At 33.8% G+C, this 18,971-nt stretch overlaps 1 protein-coding gene across 11 annotated transcripts in view; it reads left to right on the forward strand.

Annotated features, from left to right (window-relative positions):
* The window catches only part of MBD5 (methyl-CpG binding domain protein 5), a 447,080-nt gene that overhangs the window by 129,538 nt on the left and 298,571 nt on the right, over positions 1-18,971 (forward strand). For 9 of the 11 annotated variants that reach the window (XR_008911762.1, XM_056797199.1, XM_056797196.1 and 6 more), the window contains exon 2: positions 15,391-15,445. The gene's annotated coding sequence lies outside the window, so the exon portion shown is untranslated. The remainder of the gene's footprint in view (positions 1-15,390; positions 15,446-18,971) is intronic. The other 2 variants (XM_056797194.1, XM_056797201.1) reach the window with 1 other exon arrangement.

The following is an 18,971-nucleotide window of genomic DNA, read 5'->3' on the forward strand; positions in this document are numbered from 1 at the left end:
GGTAAGGATTCTGTGAGAAGCCGAGTTCATTCTTGCCATTGGGAATTAATCACTGTAAAGGGATAAATTGCCAGATGGAGTACACTCTTGGGATGAACAGAGAGAAGGCCAGTTTGGCTAGGCCAAAGTGTAAAAAAAGGGGATTACGTGGGTGACCAAAATAATTTTATCAATCTGGTCAGAAACTTGTTGGTGTAATAATATTCCATGTTTTTCTTATATCACAGTTTGTTTAGTTATTCTCCTGTGGGTATTAATTATATATTCAGTTTTTTGGCTACAACAAAAAGCTTAAATTAATTTTTCACTATATAAATCCTTTTTTTCTTTGCTCATTTGGGGCATATGTGCTTCATTATGATATCACTAATTCAAAAGATATGAATAGTTCAATAACTTTTGGAATATAGTTTCAAGTGATATATTCCAAATTATGCCTTTTTTCCCTCAGACACTCACTTGGGATGCCATTTTTCGTTTTGCTTGTCACTCTAATAAATGTTGAGTTGGAATGTAATATTTGTTTTAATTCCCATTTTCCTTAAATGATTTGTGATTTTCTAAATGTTGGCTTTATCAAGTTTGTAATTTTTTTTAACAACTATCTTTTGCTATATTTTGAACAATAATCTTTTGGGCAATACCTCTTCTTATGTATTCATGTAAATTTTAGACCCTTGTCATTTTTATCTCATTGAGATTATAATTTTATTTTTTATAATTAATAGTATCCCTAATTTCATAAAGAATTTTTCTAGCCATAATTGGAGAAGTAATCTCAATGTTATCTGGGGCAAAATTAGTCATTGTTCAGTTTCATTTTATTATTCTTTCTGTTTGCATAATTAAAATCAATATATAAATTGTTTTCCTTGCTCTGCTTACTTTACTTTTTTTTTTAAGCCCTTACCTTCTGCCTTGGAGTCAATACTGTGTATTGGCTCCAAGGCAGAAGAGTGGTAAGGGCTAGACAATGGGGGTCAAGTGACTTGCCCAGGGTCACACAGCTGGGAAGTGTCTGAGTCCAGATTTGAACCTAGGACCTCCCATCTCTAGGCCTAGCTCTCAATCCACTGAGCTACCCAGTTGCCCCGCTTACTTTACTTTTTATCAATTCAAAAAGTTATTTTGTTTTGCAGTTCTTTGAATTATACATATTCATCATTACTTAAAACTCATATAGCACCAGTTAGCCATTCCCCCATTGATAGTTTCTATTTTTCTTTCCCTATTATTCACTATCACAAAAAATTTTTTTTAATTTTTATACATATGTCATTTTTATTTCTTTCTTTAATGCCCTTGGGGTATATACATTTAGGACCAGGAATTCCTGGTCAAGGACAGTGCCATTTTATTCTAATTCATAAATTCAAAAGTGAATAATTTTAGAACTTTATCAATAAGGTATTAGTGTGTTTGTCTCTACAAGAGCATGGCATATTCCAGTCTATTGTTGCTTTTCCTACTTAAGCTGAAGTATGATTCTGTTCCCAACCTTTGCTTTAACTGTCTTTCTGTTTTTTTAGAGACAATATACTGTTGGGTTCTGATTTACAATTTTGAGCTCTTCACATTTCCCTCAATCTCTCTGTCTCTCTCTCCCCTTGCCTCCCTCCTTTCTTTCCTCACTCTCCTTTTCTCCTGTCCCTTTTAAAAAGTCTGTTTTGCTTCTTACTATTGTCTCCCTTTTTATCATCCCTGTCCCCTTCCCCTCCTATTTCCCTACTGAGTAAGTTATATTTCTATACACAACTCAGTACGTATATATTCTTCCCTCTTTGAACCCAATTAGACCTTGAGCCATTTGAGGTCATCCACTCTGCCTCTCTTTGTTTCCCCTGGACTTAGCACAGTGGCTGGCATATTAAAAGCTAGATATCTGTTGACTTAATTTGACTTAAATAGAAAACAGTTCTCTCTTTTTCTATAGTTGAGATATGCTGGTACATTATTCCCTTTTTCTTCTATCTTGTTTGTGTTTGCATTGCATTCAGCTTTAATTGGCCAAAAAATAATGTTGTAAGATAATCTAAACAATTTCCTATAAAAATAATGACAAATTTTCTATAGTAAAGTTTTTGAAACAATGAATTTTTTCTTAGTTTTTCAAACACTAATAATACATATGCTAACACATGTGACACTCTTTAGTTTTCCATTGTTTTATTTCTGTTTTTTTTTCTTGCTTTGCCTTGTGCCAGGACTGAGTTCAGATGAAGAGCAATAATGTATGGCTTTTTTTAATATGTATTATATTATTATATATATTATGTTATATATATAAATATTTTCATTTTTTATCTTAATTTTAATTTTTAAAAATTTTTCCATGATTACATGATTTATGTTTTCTCCCTCCCCTCACCCTTCCCCCCTCCTGGAGTTGCCAAGCAATTCTACTGGGTTATACCTAGATACATATATACATACATATATATTTTATATATATTATTACTCAGACCCATTTCCATATTGTTCATTTTTGTAAAAGAGGAATCATTTAAAATCAAAACTCCAAATCACCTACCCATCACATATTTTCTTCTGGATTTCTCCTCCCACAGTTCTTTCTCTAGATGTGTAAAACATTCTTTCTCATAAATCCTCCAGAATTGTCCTAGAGCATGCATTGCTTTTTCTAGAAAAGTCTATTACCTTTTATCATCCCACAGTATTACAGTTTCCACATATTATGTTCTCCTGATTCTGCTTACTTCACTGTGCACCAGTTCATGTAGGTCATTACAGTTCATATAGAAATCCATCAATTCATCATTCCTTATAGTACACTAGTATTCTATCACCATTACATACTTCCCCAATCGAGGGACAGCCTCTCATTTTCCCTTTTTTTAATTATTATTATTTTTTTTTTGCTACCATGAAAAGCACAGCTATAAGTATTTTTTTTACAAACAGAATCTTGTTTTGGTTTTTTTCTTTATTTATTTTTGGTTTGGTTTTTTTATATCTCTGAGATACAAACTCAATAGTGGTATTGCTGGATCATAGAATATGCATTCTTTTAAAGTCCTTTGGGCATGATTTCAAATTGCCCTCCAGAATGGTCGGATAAATTCACAACTCCACAAGCAGTGGATTAGTGTCCCAACTGTGCCACATCACCTCTCAATTCAAAAACAGTAAATTCAAAAATTTTACAGTCATATTGGCCACTTTGCTAGGTATAAAAGAGAGTAGTCTTAAGTTCTTTTGATCTGCATAGAAATAAATGTCTTATTTGTCAGATGAAAGGAAATAGATATGAAACAAATAAAATTTAAAAGAATGGCTAAAATTTTTACAGCTGTTTTGTCCTTCAAGGGTAGTGGCCCCATCAAACTTGGACACTGGCATCACAATCTCTGAAATGCTTACATGAGTAAAAATGTCATTAAGAGAACAGATGTGGAAAAAACAACCAGATTTGATCAAGCATTTATATATACATATGGATATGTAAATATATGTGTATATTGATATATAAATAGACATATAGATAGACAGATAGACAGATAGATAGATAGATAGATAGATAGATAGATAGATAGATAGATAGATAGATAGATAGATAGAAGATCCATTTTGGAAGCAATAAAATTGTATAGTGATAATCGTCGACTTTATTGCTTCCAAATAAAAGTAGCTAAGAAAAATTTAACTACTGATATATGTGCCGACTTTATATAAAAATACTTAATATCATCTGCATAAGAAATTATAACATCCTTAAAGGAGAACAAACAGGCCCACAAAAACAATATCAATAATGGAATACATTTTATGATCTCACAATTGACTGGATGAGAATATAAGCTACTGTGTTATTGGTTCATTGGTATATTAATACATCAATATGTCATTTGGTACATTGAATTCCTTTCCAATTAGCTTTTATTTTAAGGTAATTTCATAGTTGTTCTTCATGTAAATTCTTTGTATTTCAAACATCCTTTGGTAAATCTGACATCAATAATCCTATATTTTAACTGGAGGTTTTGTAAATATTAAGTGAATACCTAATATTAAATATCAGATAAGATATAAAACATGGAAATAATGTGTGCTTTCCATAATGTTTGCCACTGTGATGTAGGATATCTGGTAGAGTCCTGAAGACATTCATTGTGGATGGTAGTCTTCCAGAAACTCCTGTTTACTGATTGCATGGTTGTGGATTAAATCTCTTCTTTGAGTCTAAGTTCTTTATAACTTTCTAAAATTCATTATAATCTGTTTATGATTGTGGCTCTTTTCATTTACATTATAGTATTATGTATATATGATTTACTGGTCTCTGTTTCAGTTTGTATCAGTTCTTGTAAGTCTTTCCATGTTTCCCTGTAATCATTCTGTTCTTTATTAAATTACTAAAAGACTTGTGTAGTCTTCTGAATGGAATTTTTAAAGAAAATACCATAATGTAATTTTTAAAATAGTAATGAATCCAAGGAGCACAAAAATAAAACTCCAGAATAGCCAAACAAAAAAGTATGTATCAAATTTAAGGTTTCTGCTTCCTTGACAGTTGATAAAAGTAATATAAGTTCCAAAGCTACTCCCTAGTACACAAGTGATCAAATGATACGAACAAACATTTCTCAAAAGAATATTAAAAGTATTAACATCCATATAAATAAATGTTCCAAATCACTAATAGAGAAATTCAAACCAAAGCAACTTTGAAGTTTCACCTCATGCCCACCAAATTAACAAAGATAACAAAATAAAGAAATAATCAGTTTTAGAGAAGTCATAGCTAAGCAGGTATTCTAGTGCATTATTGGTATAACTATGAGTTAATTCAAATCAACTTCTTTTTAAGCCTGGCCCTTCGCTTTTTTTTCATTTGTTTTTCATATAAATGTCAAAAGTTTATCTGATAAAAAGGCCATTTATTGGTATTTTTGCTTTGTGTTGTATTGTCTATAAATGAATTTAGACAATATTGCTATGACGTATTAATTCAAAACATCTATGTACATTAAATTCCTTTCTCATTAATTAGGTCTTTATTTTAATAGTATAGTTTCATAATTATTCTTATACAAGTGCTTTGTTTTACCAAGGTAATTCCCTAATATTTGATAATTTGGAGCAATGTTTTTTGTTTTTGTTTTTTCATTTGCTACCTGTTTCAATCTAAGCCCTTTTCTCCCTTGTTTTTGGAACTGGAAAAATGATTGAAGTAAATGTTAAATTAGATATTCCTTCGAAATAGCAAGAATACTAATTATTGTTATAGAATTGATGTTGACTTGAGAGGGTTAAAATGGTGTAATAGACAAAAAAAAACTGTACTCTAATCCAGGAAGACCTGGTTCAAGTTCTGTCAGCGACAGACAGAAAAGCTAAGTAGTTAAGACGGCACTGGCTTAGTGTTAATAAAGTTAGTTTCACAACCAGAGAACTCCCCAAATACTCTTTCTTGATCTTTTTTACTAGTAAAATACTATGTGTTTGGGGGGGGGGGGTGCTTGTTATGTTTTCATTGCACTTGCCCATTGTTTCCATTAATTTTTTTTAAATTCTTACCTTCTGTCTTGGAATCGATACAAGTTTTCAAGACAGAAGAATGGTACGAGATAAGCAACTGGGGTTAAGTGACTTGTCCAAGTCATAGAACTAGGAATTGTTTCCCTGAAACTGGATTTGAAACTAGGACCTCCCATTTTCAGATCTGTTTCTTTATTCATGGAACCACTTGGCAGCTCTTTCCCTTCATTGGGGTGGTGAAGGGGAGGGGGGGTGGGGAGTTCATTTTCTAGATGTGATGTTATATCATGAAGAAATAATCAAGTTTTGATTGCTTAATTTCAAATAATATTCCCTGTCTGATAAATGTGGTAAATGTTGGCATCCTTGTTTAATAATTGTTCTTAATGGGAATCCTACTAATATTTCTTATTTTCATTACATAAGCTCTGGTCTCTGGATAAATATTTTTTATTGTATTCTACAAAAATACCTCCAAATATTTAACCTTAATGTTTTCCCTATCTTAAATACTTACTTGGGTCATCCTCAGCAACTCACTTAATCTGCATTAGCCTCAGATTCCTTATATATAAAATGGATAATGGCACCCACCTCACAGTTCACAGCTTCTGCAAGCAACTTTTTCTCTTCTTTTTCCATCCCTCCCCCATGCCCAGCAAGTGTTACTGCCTTCCCTCTGAAATTAGCCCCCCCCCGTTTATATTGTACCTATAGTTTTTTTTTTTCATGTCATCATCTTCATAAATGTGAGTTCCTTGAGAATATGGGTTCATTGTTTTGCCTTTCTTTACATTTCCAGAGTTTTGCTCATATGAAGTCCTTAATAATGTTTACCGTTGATGATGCTAATGATGGTATGATAGATTGTTTTTATTGGTCTGTGGTGTTATTTTATATTGATTATTTGGGATGAGGTGTTGAATTTGCCTTTTTTCATGATATAAAGATTGTTGTTACTGGATTTTAAAAAATTCTTCTCTCAATTATTTATTAATATTTGATTCTTTATATCTCTTCATTAGGAAATGATTTATAATTGGTTTGCTGTTGTGTCAAAATATTTTTATAGATAATGATCTATTGCTTTTACAATATCTGATTTGTTAAAATATAACTCTTGGTGGTATAGTTCCACTGAAAGTCTCTAGTAATTTTTACTTGTATGATCTTGGGCAAGTCTTTTTAACCTCTCTGTACCATAGTTTCCTGATTTTTAAAATCAGGAAGTTGAGTTCAGTAGTCTTTCAAACCTTATTCCTATGGTTTTTTGAGCACATGCCCTTGTACTTTTTTAACACATTACATCATTTATTAAACAATGACCTCTTTCCATTTTCCTTATGAAATAAATTGGTCAGATTAGATTATCTATTATCTTATCAGTGTATAGTCACATATTTGTAGATATTTATTTCCTTTAAATTCTAAAATACATTAGGATAAAAGCTATGCAAAGATTCTGATAATTATATTCTTTCTAATTTGTTATGATATTTATTGATCATTACTATTTTTGATCATTTGAGATTTCTTATTTTAATTAAGTTTGATAGTTCAATTCTCTTAATCACTTGTTCTCAGTTTTCATTTTCTTAATTTTGCCTTTATTTCAACAGTATTCTGGTTGTTTTGCATCTTTTGCATTCAGTTGCATTCAGTAATATGAATTTGTTTCTCAGCATTCTTTTGGCTATACACCATAAATTTATGTTGTATTCATATTTATCTTATATTTGATGTAATCTGCTGCATTTAACTATAATTTCATCTTTAATGCAGAAATCATTGTTCAGTAAACATGTTTTAAATTTTCACCGTACCTTTTGTTTATATTAATATCTTTATGTTCTAGTTATATTTTTGAAGCTCTATAAATGTAATATTTAAATTTCCCACACCTATGCACTTTGCTAAGATTTTCCTATGACCTAGAGGGTGATTTTTTGGGGGGTGACTATTCCTTGTTTATTTGGGGAGGGTGGAAATTATTGTGTGACTTTTTTTTCCCCATTAAGTTTCCCATGTATCTTTTAAGTCAAATTCCTTCAGTATTCTTACTAATTCATGTAATAGTTCATGATTTCAAATTTCCAAATCACTGACTTTTTAATAATTCTTAAAGATCATGATTCTTCATCATAAGTTTAATTTCTACACATACACACACCCCACGTAAACATAAACATAATAAAAGTAATGAGAAACTGTCTTATTTCCCCTTGGAATAAGTTTGAGTTGAACATGGTTCAAGCCCTTCCTCTAATGCAAACTAGCTTTGTGATTGAGTACAAACTGCCTAACCAGTTACTCAGGACTCCAGAGCAAAGGATTTGCTCCTGTGTGTAGATGAAGGAGGAGTTTCCATATAGCAATTTCCCCCACATAATGAAATGACCCATCTGGATTTAATTTTTTTAAAACTCAAAATTGGTCCCCCATTTTTCAGTGTTGCTTTAAATTTCTGTGATTTTAAAAGTCTCTCTTGTGTTTCCAATTTGCAATTGACTTGTCAAATATTCTTAATGTAGTTCTTTATTTTCTTTAGGTAGCATTCTTTATCTAATCTTTATTCCATTATTTCAATTTACATCTGTGTATATCTTTCAGCATTAATTGAGGATTTTTGAAGATAACATGTAACAAAACAAAACAAAAACAAGCAAACTTTGTTCTTAAATTGATTTTGTAGCCTTCTTTTTTTTTAAACATTATTTTATTTGGTCGTTTTCATACATTATTCACTGGAAACAAAGATCATTTTCTTTTCCTCCTTCCCCCCCTCCCCCCCGCCTTTCCCTCTCCCATAGCCGATTCATGATTCCACTGGTTATCACATGTGTTCTTGACTAGAACCCATTTCCCTGTTGTCGGAATTTGCATTATAGTGTTCATTTAGAGTCTCTCCTCAGTCTTATCTCCTCCAACCCTGTAGTCAAGCAGTTGCTTTTCAGCGGTGTTTTTACTCCCACAGTTTATCCTCTGCTTGTGGGTAGTATTTTTTTTTTAGATCCCTGCGGATTGTTCAGGGAAATTGCATTGATACTAATGGAGAAGTCCATCACCTTCGATTGTACCACAATGTATCAGTCTCTGTGTATAATGTTTTCCTGGTTCTGCTCCTTTCGCTCTGCATCACTTCCTGGAGGTTGTTCCAGTCTCCATGGAATTCCTCCACTTTATTATTCCTTTTAGCACAATAGTATTCCATCACCAACATATACCACAATTTGTTCAGCCATTCCCCAATTGAAGGGCATCCCCTCGTTTTCCAATTTTTGGCCACCACAAAGAGTGCAGCTATGAATATTTTTGTACAAGTCTTTTTGTCCATTATCTCTTTGGGGTACAAACCCAGCAGTGCTATGGCTGGATCAAAGGGTAGACATTCTTTTATCGCCCTTTGGACATAGTTCCAAATTGCCCTCCAGAATGGTTGGATCAATTCACAACTCCACCAGCAATGAATTAATGTCCCCACTTTGCCACATCCCCTCCAGCATTCATTACTTTCCATAGCTGTCGTGTTAGCCAATCTGCTAGGTGTGAGGTGATACCTCAGAGTTGTTTTGATTTGCATCTCTCTGATTATAAGAGATGTAGAGTACTTTTTCATGTGCTTATTAATAATTTTGATTTCTTTGGCTGAGAACTGCCTGTTCATGTTCCTTGCCCATTTGTCAATTGGAGAGTGGCTTGATTTTTTGTACAATTGATTTAGTTCTTTATAAATTTGAGTAATTAAACCTTTGTCAGAGGTTTTTATGAAGATTGTTTCCCAATTTGTTGCTACCCTTCTAATTTTGGTTACATTGGTTTTGTTTGTACAAAAACTTTTTAATTTGATGTAATCCAGATTATTTATTTTGCATTTTGTAACTCTTTCTAATTCTTGCTTGGTTTTGAAGTATTTCCCTTCCCAAAGGTCTGACATGTATGCTATTCTGTGTTCGCCTAATTTTCTTATAGTTTCCTTCTTTATGTTCAAGTCATTCACCCATTTTGAATTTATCTTGGTGTAGGGTGTGAGGTGTTGATCTAAGCCTAATCTTTCCCACACTGTCCTCCAATTTTCCCAGCAGTGTTTATGAAATAGTGGATTTTTGTCCCAAAAGCTGGGATCTTTGGGTTTGTCATATACTGTCTTGCTGAGGTTGCTTGCCCCCAGTCTATTCCACTGATCCTCCTTTCTGTCTCTTAGCCAGTACCAAATTGTTTTGATGACCGCTGCTTTGTAATATAGTCTGAGATCTGGGACTGCAAGACCCCCTTCCTTTGTATTTTTTTTTTCATTATTTCCCTGGATATCCTTGATCTTTTGTTCTTCCAAATGAACTTTGTTATGGTTTTTTCTAAATCAGTAAAAAAAAATTTTGGAAGTTCCATGGGTATCGCACTAAATAGATAGATGAGTTTGGGTAGGATGGTCATTTTTATTATATTGGCTCGTCCTACCCATGAACAGTTAATGTTCTTCCAATTGTTCAAGTCTAGTTTTAGTTGTGTGGAAAGTGTTTTGTAGTTGTGTTCATATAGATCCTGTGTTTGTCTCGGGATATAGATTCCTAAGTATTTTATTTTGTCTAGGGTAATTTTGAATGGGATTTCTCTTTCTAGTTCTTGCTGCTGAGCTGTGTTGGAATTATATAGAAATGTTGATGACTTATGTGGGTTTATTTTGTATCCTGTAACTTTGCTAAAGTTGTTGATTATTTCGATTAGCTTTTTGGTTGAATCTCTAGGATTCTTTAAGTAGACCATCATGTCATCTGCAAAGAGCGATAATTTGGTCTCCTCCTTGCCTATTTTAATGCCTTCAATTTCTTTTTCTTCTCTAATTGCTACTGCTAGTGTTTCTAATACAATGTCAAATAATAGAAGTGATAATGGGCATCCTTGTTTCACTCCTGATCTTAATGGGAATGGATTTACTTTATCCCCATTGCAGATGATATTAGTTGATGGTTTTCGATATATACTGTTTATTATTTTTAGGAATGACCCTTCTATTCCTATGCTTTCTAGTGTTTTTAGTAGGAATGGGTGTTGTATTTTATCAAAGGCTTTTTCTGCATCTATTGAGATAATCATGTGGTTCTTGTTGGTTTGCTTGTTGATGTGGTCAGTTATGTGGATAGTTTTCCTAATGTTAAACCAGCCCTGCATCCCTGGTATAAATCCTACTTGATCATGGTGGATGACCCTTCTAATCACTTGCTGCAGTCTTTTTGCTAGTATCCTATTTAAGATCTATATTCATTAGGGAGATTGGTCTATAATTTTCTTTCTCTGTTTTTGGCCTGCCTGGTTTTGGAATCAGTACCATGCTTGTGTCATAAAAGGAGTTTGGTAGAACTCCCTCTTTGCTTATTATGTCAGATAGTTTGTATAGTATTGGGATTAACTGTTCTCTGAATGTTTGATAGAATTCACTGGTGAATCCATCAGGCCCTGGGGATTTTTTCTTAGGAAGTTCTTTGATGGCCTGTTGGATTTCTTTTTCTGATATGGGATTATTTAAGAAAACTATTTCTTCTTCTGTTAGTCTAGGCAATTTATATTTTTGTAAATATTCATCCATATCACCTAGGTTGGTATATTTATTGCCATATAGTTGGGCAAAGTAGTTTTTAATGATTGCCTTAATTTCCTCTTCATTGGAGGTGAGATCCCCTTTTCATCCTTGATGCTGTTAATTTGCCTTTCTTCTTTCCTTTTTTTAATTAGATTAACCAGTACTTTGTCTATTTTGTCTGTTTTTTCAAAGTACCAGCTTCTAGTCTTATTTATTAGCTTAATAGTTCTGTCACTTTCTATTTTATTAATTTCTCCCTTAATTTTTAGGATCTCTAGTATGGTTTTCTTCTGGGGGTTTTTAATTTGTTCATTCTCAAGTTTTTTGATTTGCATTTCCAATTCCTTGGTCTCTGTCCTCCCTAATTTGTTAATATATGCACGCAGGGATATGAATTTTCCTCTAAGTACTGCCTTGGCTGCATCCCATAAGGTTTGAAAGGATGTTTCGCCGTTGTCATTTTCTTCAACGAAATTGCTAATTGTTTCTATGATTTCTTCTCTAACTATCCGATTTTGGGAGTATCATGTTATTTAATTTCCAATTAATTTTTGATTTGGGTCTCCATGTACCCTTGCCGATCAATATTTTAATTGCCTTGTGATCTGAAAAGGCTGCAGTTATTATTTCTGCTTTTCTGCATTTGAGTGCCATGTTTCTATGACCTAGCGTATGATCTATTTTTGTGAGTGTGCCATGTGGTGCTGAAAAGAAGGTGTATTCTTTTTTGTCCCTATTTATTTTTCTCCATATGTCTATTAACTCTAATTTTTCTAAGATTTCATTCACCTCTTTTACCTCTTTCTTGTTTATTTTTTGGTTTGATTTATCTAAATTTGATAGTGGTTGGTTCAAGTCTCCCACTAATATGGTTTTACTGTCTATTTCCTCCTTCAATTCTCCTAGTTTCTCTATTAAAAATTTGGATGCTATACCATTTGGTGCATACATGTTGATTAGTGATATTTCCTCACTGTCTATACTCCCTTTTAGCAGAATATATTTACCTTCCCTATCCCTTTTGATCAGGTCTATTTGTGCTTTGGCTTTGTCAGATATCATGATTGCAACTCCTGCCTTCTTTCTATCAGTTGAGGCCCAAAAGGTCTTACTCCAACCTTTAATTCTAACCTGTGAGTGTCAACCCTTCTCATATGTGTTTCTTGAAGACAACATATGGTAGGGTTTGGGGTTCTAATCCATTCTGCTATTTGTCTACATTTTATGGGTGAGTTCATCCCATTCACGTTCAAAGTTATGATTGTCATTTGTGGATTCGCTGGCATTTTGATATCTTCCCCTAGTTCTGACCTTTCTTCTTTAGCTTTCTCCTTTTGAACCAGTGATTTACTTTAGGTCAGTCCCCCTATTCCCCTCCCTTGAGATGCTTCCCTTTCTAGCCCCTCCCTTTTTATGCTCCCTTCCCCTCCCCCCTCTCCTTCCCTCCCTTTTTGTACTCCCTCCCCCCACCCCCTCCTTAATTTTCCTTTCTTTCTTGCCCTAATGGATAAGATAGAATTCAGGATCCCACTGGATCTAGATGTTCTTCCCTCTCAGATTTGATTTCACTGAGAGTGAGGTTTAAGTAATTCCACTTCATGCTCTCTTCCTCTCCTTCTCATATGAGAGTTCTTCCCCTCCCCTTCCCATGTGTATCTTTATATGAGAAAGATTATTCTATTGATTCCCCCCCTATTTCTTGAAGTTATTCTTAGTATTATCGACGGTTCCCCCCTCCCTTTCCTTTTTTTCCCCCCACTTTCCCCAAATCTTCTTAATGCCCCAATCTTTCCCTATGCATGTTTCTTCTAACTACTCTTATGATGATACAATTTATGAGAGTTACACAAAACATTTTCCCCACATATTAATATATATAATTTGATGTAAATGTAGTCCTTATAGAAGAGAGTTTGACTTAAAGAAAAAGATAAGATTTGTCTCCTTTTCCCTTTCTTTCATATTTACCTTTTCATGTTTCTCTTGCTTTCTGTGCTTGGATATCGAACTTTCCACAGAGCTCTGGTCTTTTCTTAGCAAATGCTTGGAAATCTTCTATTTTGTTGAATGCCCATACTTTCCCCTGAAAGTATATAGTCAGTTTTGCTGGGTAGTTGATTCTTGGTTGGAGACCCAGCTCTCTTGCCTTTCTAAATATCGTGTTCCATGCTTTGCGGTCTCTTAGTGTGTTAGCCGCTAAGTCGTGTGTGATCCTTATGGGAGCCCCCTTATATCTGAAGCTCTTCTTCTTGGCTTCTTGTAGGATTTTCTCCTTTACTTGGAAGCTCTTGAATTTGGCAATTACATTCCTAGGGGTTGTCTTTTGAGGATTTAGTATAGAAGGTGTTCTATGAATCCTTTCTATTTCTATTTTGCCCCCTTGCTCCAGAACGTGAGGGCAATTTTCTTTTATAATCTCCTGTAGAATAATATCGAGTTTATTATTTATCTCTGGTTTTTCTGGGAGACCCATAATTCGGAGATCTTCTCTTCTCCCTCTGTTTTCCAGATCTGTGACCTTCTCAGTGAGATATTTTATGTTTTCTTCTAATTCATTAATTTTTTGGGTTTGCTGTATTGATTCTTGCTGTTTTATGGTCTCAGTTTCTTCGAGTTGCTTGATTCTGGTTGTTAGGGACTGGTTTTGCTTTTCAGCCTTGTCTGCCCTTCTATTGGATGCTTCGAGTTCTTTTTCTAATTGAGCGTTCTTATCTGTCAGACAGCTGATCTCTTTCTCCCATTTTTCTTTCCAGGTTTCCATCTTTTGGATAAGTTCCAGTTTGAGATCTTCCAGAGCTTGTTGATAGTTTCCATTTTGGGAGGCGTGTTCTGAATTTTTTTGGATTTCCTCCTCATTCTCCTCTTTTCCTTGGGTACTTCCACCATAAAAGTTTTCAATAGTCACTTTTTTCCCTTTCTTCCTGGAGGCTTGATTTTGGGCCATGTGAGCCATCCCTTTGGTGGTTTTATTCCCCTTTCCTTTTTGGTCTGGGATCTGGGTTATATGGGCGGTTTTTCTGTGAATTTAGGTTGCTTCAGACTAGTTCTTCCCAGCCTCCGAGGTTTCTTAGAGTGCTGGGTCCCTGATCACAGCCACACTGCCCAGGTGTTCAGCTCCGCCCAGATAATCAAAGCGTGGTCCGCCCCTGTTGTTTAGCTCCGCGGAGATGTTCTGCGCAGCCGCCCCAAGTACAGCTCCGCTGAAGCGCTAGATTCTCCAGTGAAACCGCCCTGAGACATTTTTTCCTGGCAGTCCCCAGATCCCAAGGACCCTGGAGTACCCCTCCCCAGACAGAGATGTTCCCCACTCACTCGTCCCGGTGAGCGCTCAGGTAGCTCACGCTGGTTTAGTGTGGGAGGGCGGCTCAGATCACTTTTCTGTGCAAGCTTTTCCTCCTTATTATAGTGTAGAAATGTTCAAACCCCACGTACCTTTGCCTCAGTGGAGTACTGGGAGTACTGGAGTGTCCTTCTGTTCCTCCAAAGGTGATTTTTATGCTCCTTTGATGTAGTCTATTTCGTTCGGTGCCGGGGAGAGGAAGCGTGTGGCATCTAGATTGCAGCCATGATTACCCGGAAGTTGTAGCTTTCTTTCTTTAAAGAATTCATTCTAAATGATAATTTTTCCCTGGCATTTGCTATTTTTTTTTGTTAAATTAATATTTTTTCAGAAGGCAAAGCAGAATTTTAAATAACTATTTCTAGTCAGGAACTAAACTCAACCCAAGGAAACTTGAAGAAGGAAAAAAATCACTGCATTTGGTATTTTGATTTATAGCTATAAAAGCTCTTTCTTTCTCTACTTATCTATTAAGGGGTAATTCTGGCAGTGCTTTGTCTCTTCCTAATTAATATTCCTTTTTACGAATTTCTTTTACTTTTTCATTATTTTTCTATGTTGCCATACATATTTTTCCTCTAACCCATTTGTGTTAATCAGTTATTTGATCAATATAAGTTTAGTTATTTTTATCATCCTATAGAAAAGATGTCTTCATTAAGAGAACTAAATTTTACTATTTTAAACCACATTTAAGTTCTTAAGTCTCTGGTGCTTCTTCGAATAAAAAACTTTTTTTTAAAAGGCCATGTAGTTTGCTCTACAAATTGTAAAGTCCTCTGGGTTTTTAAATGTATGTTTTTATTTTTGAATAAAAGTCTTCTGTTAATTTGGAAATTGATACTGCATTGGATATTCAAATTACAGCAGCATTTTTTTCCCTTTCTGTGGTCATTTTTGCTTTTTTGTTAAAAACATTTTTCTCATATTCAATTTTATGTTTCTTTGTTAAGTAATTATGTCTTTCTTCTTTTAGCAGCTTGAAAGATTTTTGTCATCACAGTTTTGACGTTTCAAGATAATGTGCCCAGGTAAGTTGAATTTAGAGTTTCTTCTTGATTTCTGAATTGTTTGTTTCCACAAGATTGCTTGGTGTTTTTTGTGGTTTTTTTTAGTTATTGTTTTTAAAAGGTTTTTTAAATTTCTCAAAATATAAGGATTAACTTTTTTTCTGTATTTCCAAGAATATTTCAAGAATTTTCCTCAAGTCCAACTGTCACCAACATTTCAAATATTTTCTCAGCTTTTTTTTTTCCAAATCACAAATCTTCTCAGCCATTCTTTTTTCTAGTATGACAATCTTGCCTTCTAGTTGTGTTCATTGGTATTTTTAAGTCTTTTTAATTTTTTCTATTCTGCTTCATTTTGTACTCTTGGATTTTTTTTTTTAACAACTATCTTCCTTTTTAAAAGAAGTTTAGAAACCAGATTTCTTAGCTGTCATAATACTTTAGCTGAGCTATAAAGACTACTTGTATATGATATGTCCCTGCTGTGGGGTTGAATAGTACAAAATTAAGGGTATTTTCCAGCCAATTACATACTTGGGATCAGGAACTATTTTCCATTTTACTTTGTAATGCTTTTCAATGGCCCTTATGGTATTCTTCTCACAGCTGTCACTTTATGCTGTAGTTTTTGTATAAAAATAAAAAATTTTGAAAAATATTTTCTTCCCAAGATTGACATCACAAAAAATCCAGTCCGGTAAATATTATCATAAGCATTTTCAATATTTAATACAGCTTTGTTAATGTTAAACAGCACAGAAACCAATTTTCAAGTAATTTTTTTTTTAATTTTTGTGCCTTTTGCAAAACTTATCTTAGATATTGGCTTTTTAAAAAAATATTTACGATTAGACTTTGACCTCAACCAATTAATTTGAAACCTCCTCAATGGTAGGAGATTTAATCTTCTATTTTTCTATCATTTGGTAATACTGAGCACAATGCTAGAAATACCTCGTGAACTTAACTTCTAATTTAAAACCTTTTGATAATTAGATTTATTAACATGGTATTAGTACATATTTTTTACAAAGTTTTATTTTCATTAGTCACAAATAAATCAAATTTTAAAAAATATCTCACTGCTACAGTTTTCTCAAAACAGTAGGTCTAAGGTCACATTGCTTTTCATTGAAAGTATGGAATGGAAATTACTATGTTCATAACTAATATCTTTTGGGAATCTCTTTAAGGATTGAGATTAATATTTTTAGAAGTCCAAAGAATAAAGTATCCTTTTCAGACAAATTTATTATATCCTGTATCCCTGACTTCATCTTGAAAATAATATTTCTTAAGTAATTTTTTACCAACACAGCAATGTTTGAGTGCTGTTCAAAGTACTTTAAATGGAAATAGTACCTACCTTCTAACGTAATATGAATATATACAACTTGTAAAAATTAAAATTAATGTCAATAATACAAATGTTATATTTAAGGAGGTTAAATGATCATTAGAAATCAAGGAATAAAGAGGATACAAAATAAAGACCATGTGCCCATGGCTGATTAGCCATTTCAAAATCCCCACGCTTAGCTTATCATCACCACCACGCTGGCTGCAAACCCAAGAAAGAGGCCCAAGAGGACCGCCCACTCTCTAATATCCTCTGTCTACAGGAAGTACATAAGGACAGGAAGTCACTGGGCTCCAGTGAAATTTTTTTTGTTTTTTTGTTAGTAACAGATTTTCTAATATACATTCCCTCCTGAGAATCTTGGAAGACTAGTGTCTCCAATGGATCTTATAAACATAACCAACTTGGAAATCACAATAATTATAGGATAAAAGGAAAAGAGAACAAAACCAATGATTGCTAGATGCATTGACAAAAAGCCAGTTAAGTGTCAGTCCCCTTCAGCATAAGAGGATACATAAAAAACAAATGCATTCAACCCCAGGCAGTTCAAATCACCACATCCCACAGTTCACTCTTTATCCTCTGTTGCAGTGTGTTGTCTGTGTAGGCATCTTCATGGTACCTTCTCCAAACAGTTCACTTCCTGGATTTGGAGAGGTAGCATGTTTCTTAAACTAAAATTACCCTCAAAAAGGATTTAAACTTTGCATTTTAGAATAATAATACATCCCCACCCCCAGAGGGTATTGAAAAACACAGGTATAACTTGGGGAGGCATGGCTGACTTATGAGGTGTATGAATCAATTGTCAAGAGAAATCAAAAACATCAAAAAAATCCAAATAAAAGAGAAAATATAACTTCTGGATGAAATAGACTATCAAAGTCTTATTTGAAAAACTTCTAAGTAAAGGAAAATAAACCTATACCAGGTCTTTGAATCAGGGCCCAATTAAAATGATTTCTATCCCACAATTCTGTAGGACAAAATGCAGTAATATTTCACTTACCCATTTGCAGCCAAGACTACAGGAAGTTGCCATAATATAAGAGATTAAAAGGAGTAGATTATAGGTACAAATGGGAGCCAGGATGGAGGCAGAATAATCAATGCCATGTATTTTATATAGTATATGGTACAAGGAAGACCTGCATTTAACACATTTTAAACAGCCGCAACCTCTAGTCCTCACACGTGATTAAGACCTTGAGCTCTTTGCGCAGAATGTCATCAGTCCACGTAGTATCTCTTTGGTCTCTTTGACCTTATGCTCTATTAGCACTATGCAAGTAGCTTTGTGCTTCTTTGGCACTGTGCAGTGACTCTTTTTGTATTTCCTTCTCCTAGAATCAGACAGAGCCAGTTAGCAACCCATAATTTTTTTAAAACAATCAATGGCATCATTTTTTTTGATCTAAAGCTTTTTGTGTATGTATTAATATTATAGCATATATATATATATATATATATTACTGCAAAATCAAAAAAGTTAAAGAAAATCTTCTCAATACTGGTGACGTGCTTCAAATACAAAAAGGATAGAAAAAAAAATACTATATTGCACATGCAAACAAAAATAATAGTAAAAAGTTTTAAAAGTTAAAAATTTATAGCTCACAATCATTGACACACTGGATCAGCTAAGGAAATGTAGAATACAAATGTTTCTCACCCCAAAATTAGACCTATTTCCTTTTCGAACTTGATCATAATCCACTGTTTACAAAGTAACAGTTTTTATAAAGAACAATAATACAAGAGGTAATGAACATTCAAGAAGTATCAAAATCCCCAGTTATAGTAACCCACTTAATGACAATAGCAAATAAAACCCACTATCATATTTTACACGAGTCTGCTGTATGGCATTTAAAGCTATTGGATACTTGTCACAGGTTTTTCAGCTGTAGTAAATCTTTCAACCTTGGTTGAGATATTTTTAAACAAAGTAAAACTTATTTGGGTCTAGAACATTACTAAGAAATCTAGATTGTTCTGGTGAAAGTAAATTAAAATGAAAAGTTACAATGGAGAGGTGCTCACTCCTGGGAGCCATCGAGGGGTACCATGCCCTGGGATCAACTTCCCAGCTCCTTTGGTATGAGAATGTTATATCCCATCCATTCACATTTTTACAAATGTGGGAGGTAGGGATTATAATTGTACTTCACTTCAGCTGCAAAA

This window comes from Monodelphis domestica, chromosome 4 (genome assembly GCF_027887165.1).
Source record: "Monodelphis domestica isolate mMonDom1 chromosome 4, mMonDom1.pri, whole genome shotgun sequence".
NCBI lineage: Eukaryota > Metazoa > Chordata > Mammalia > Didelphimorphia > Didelphidae > Monodelphis > Monodelphis domestica.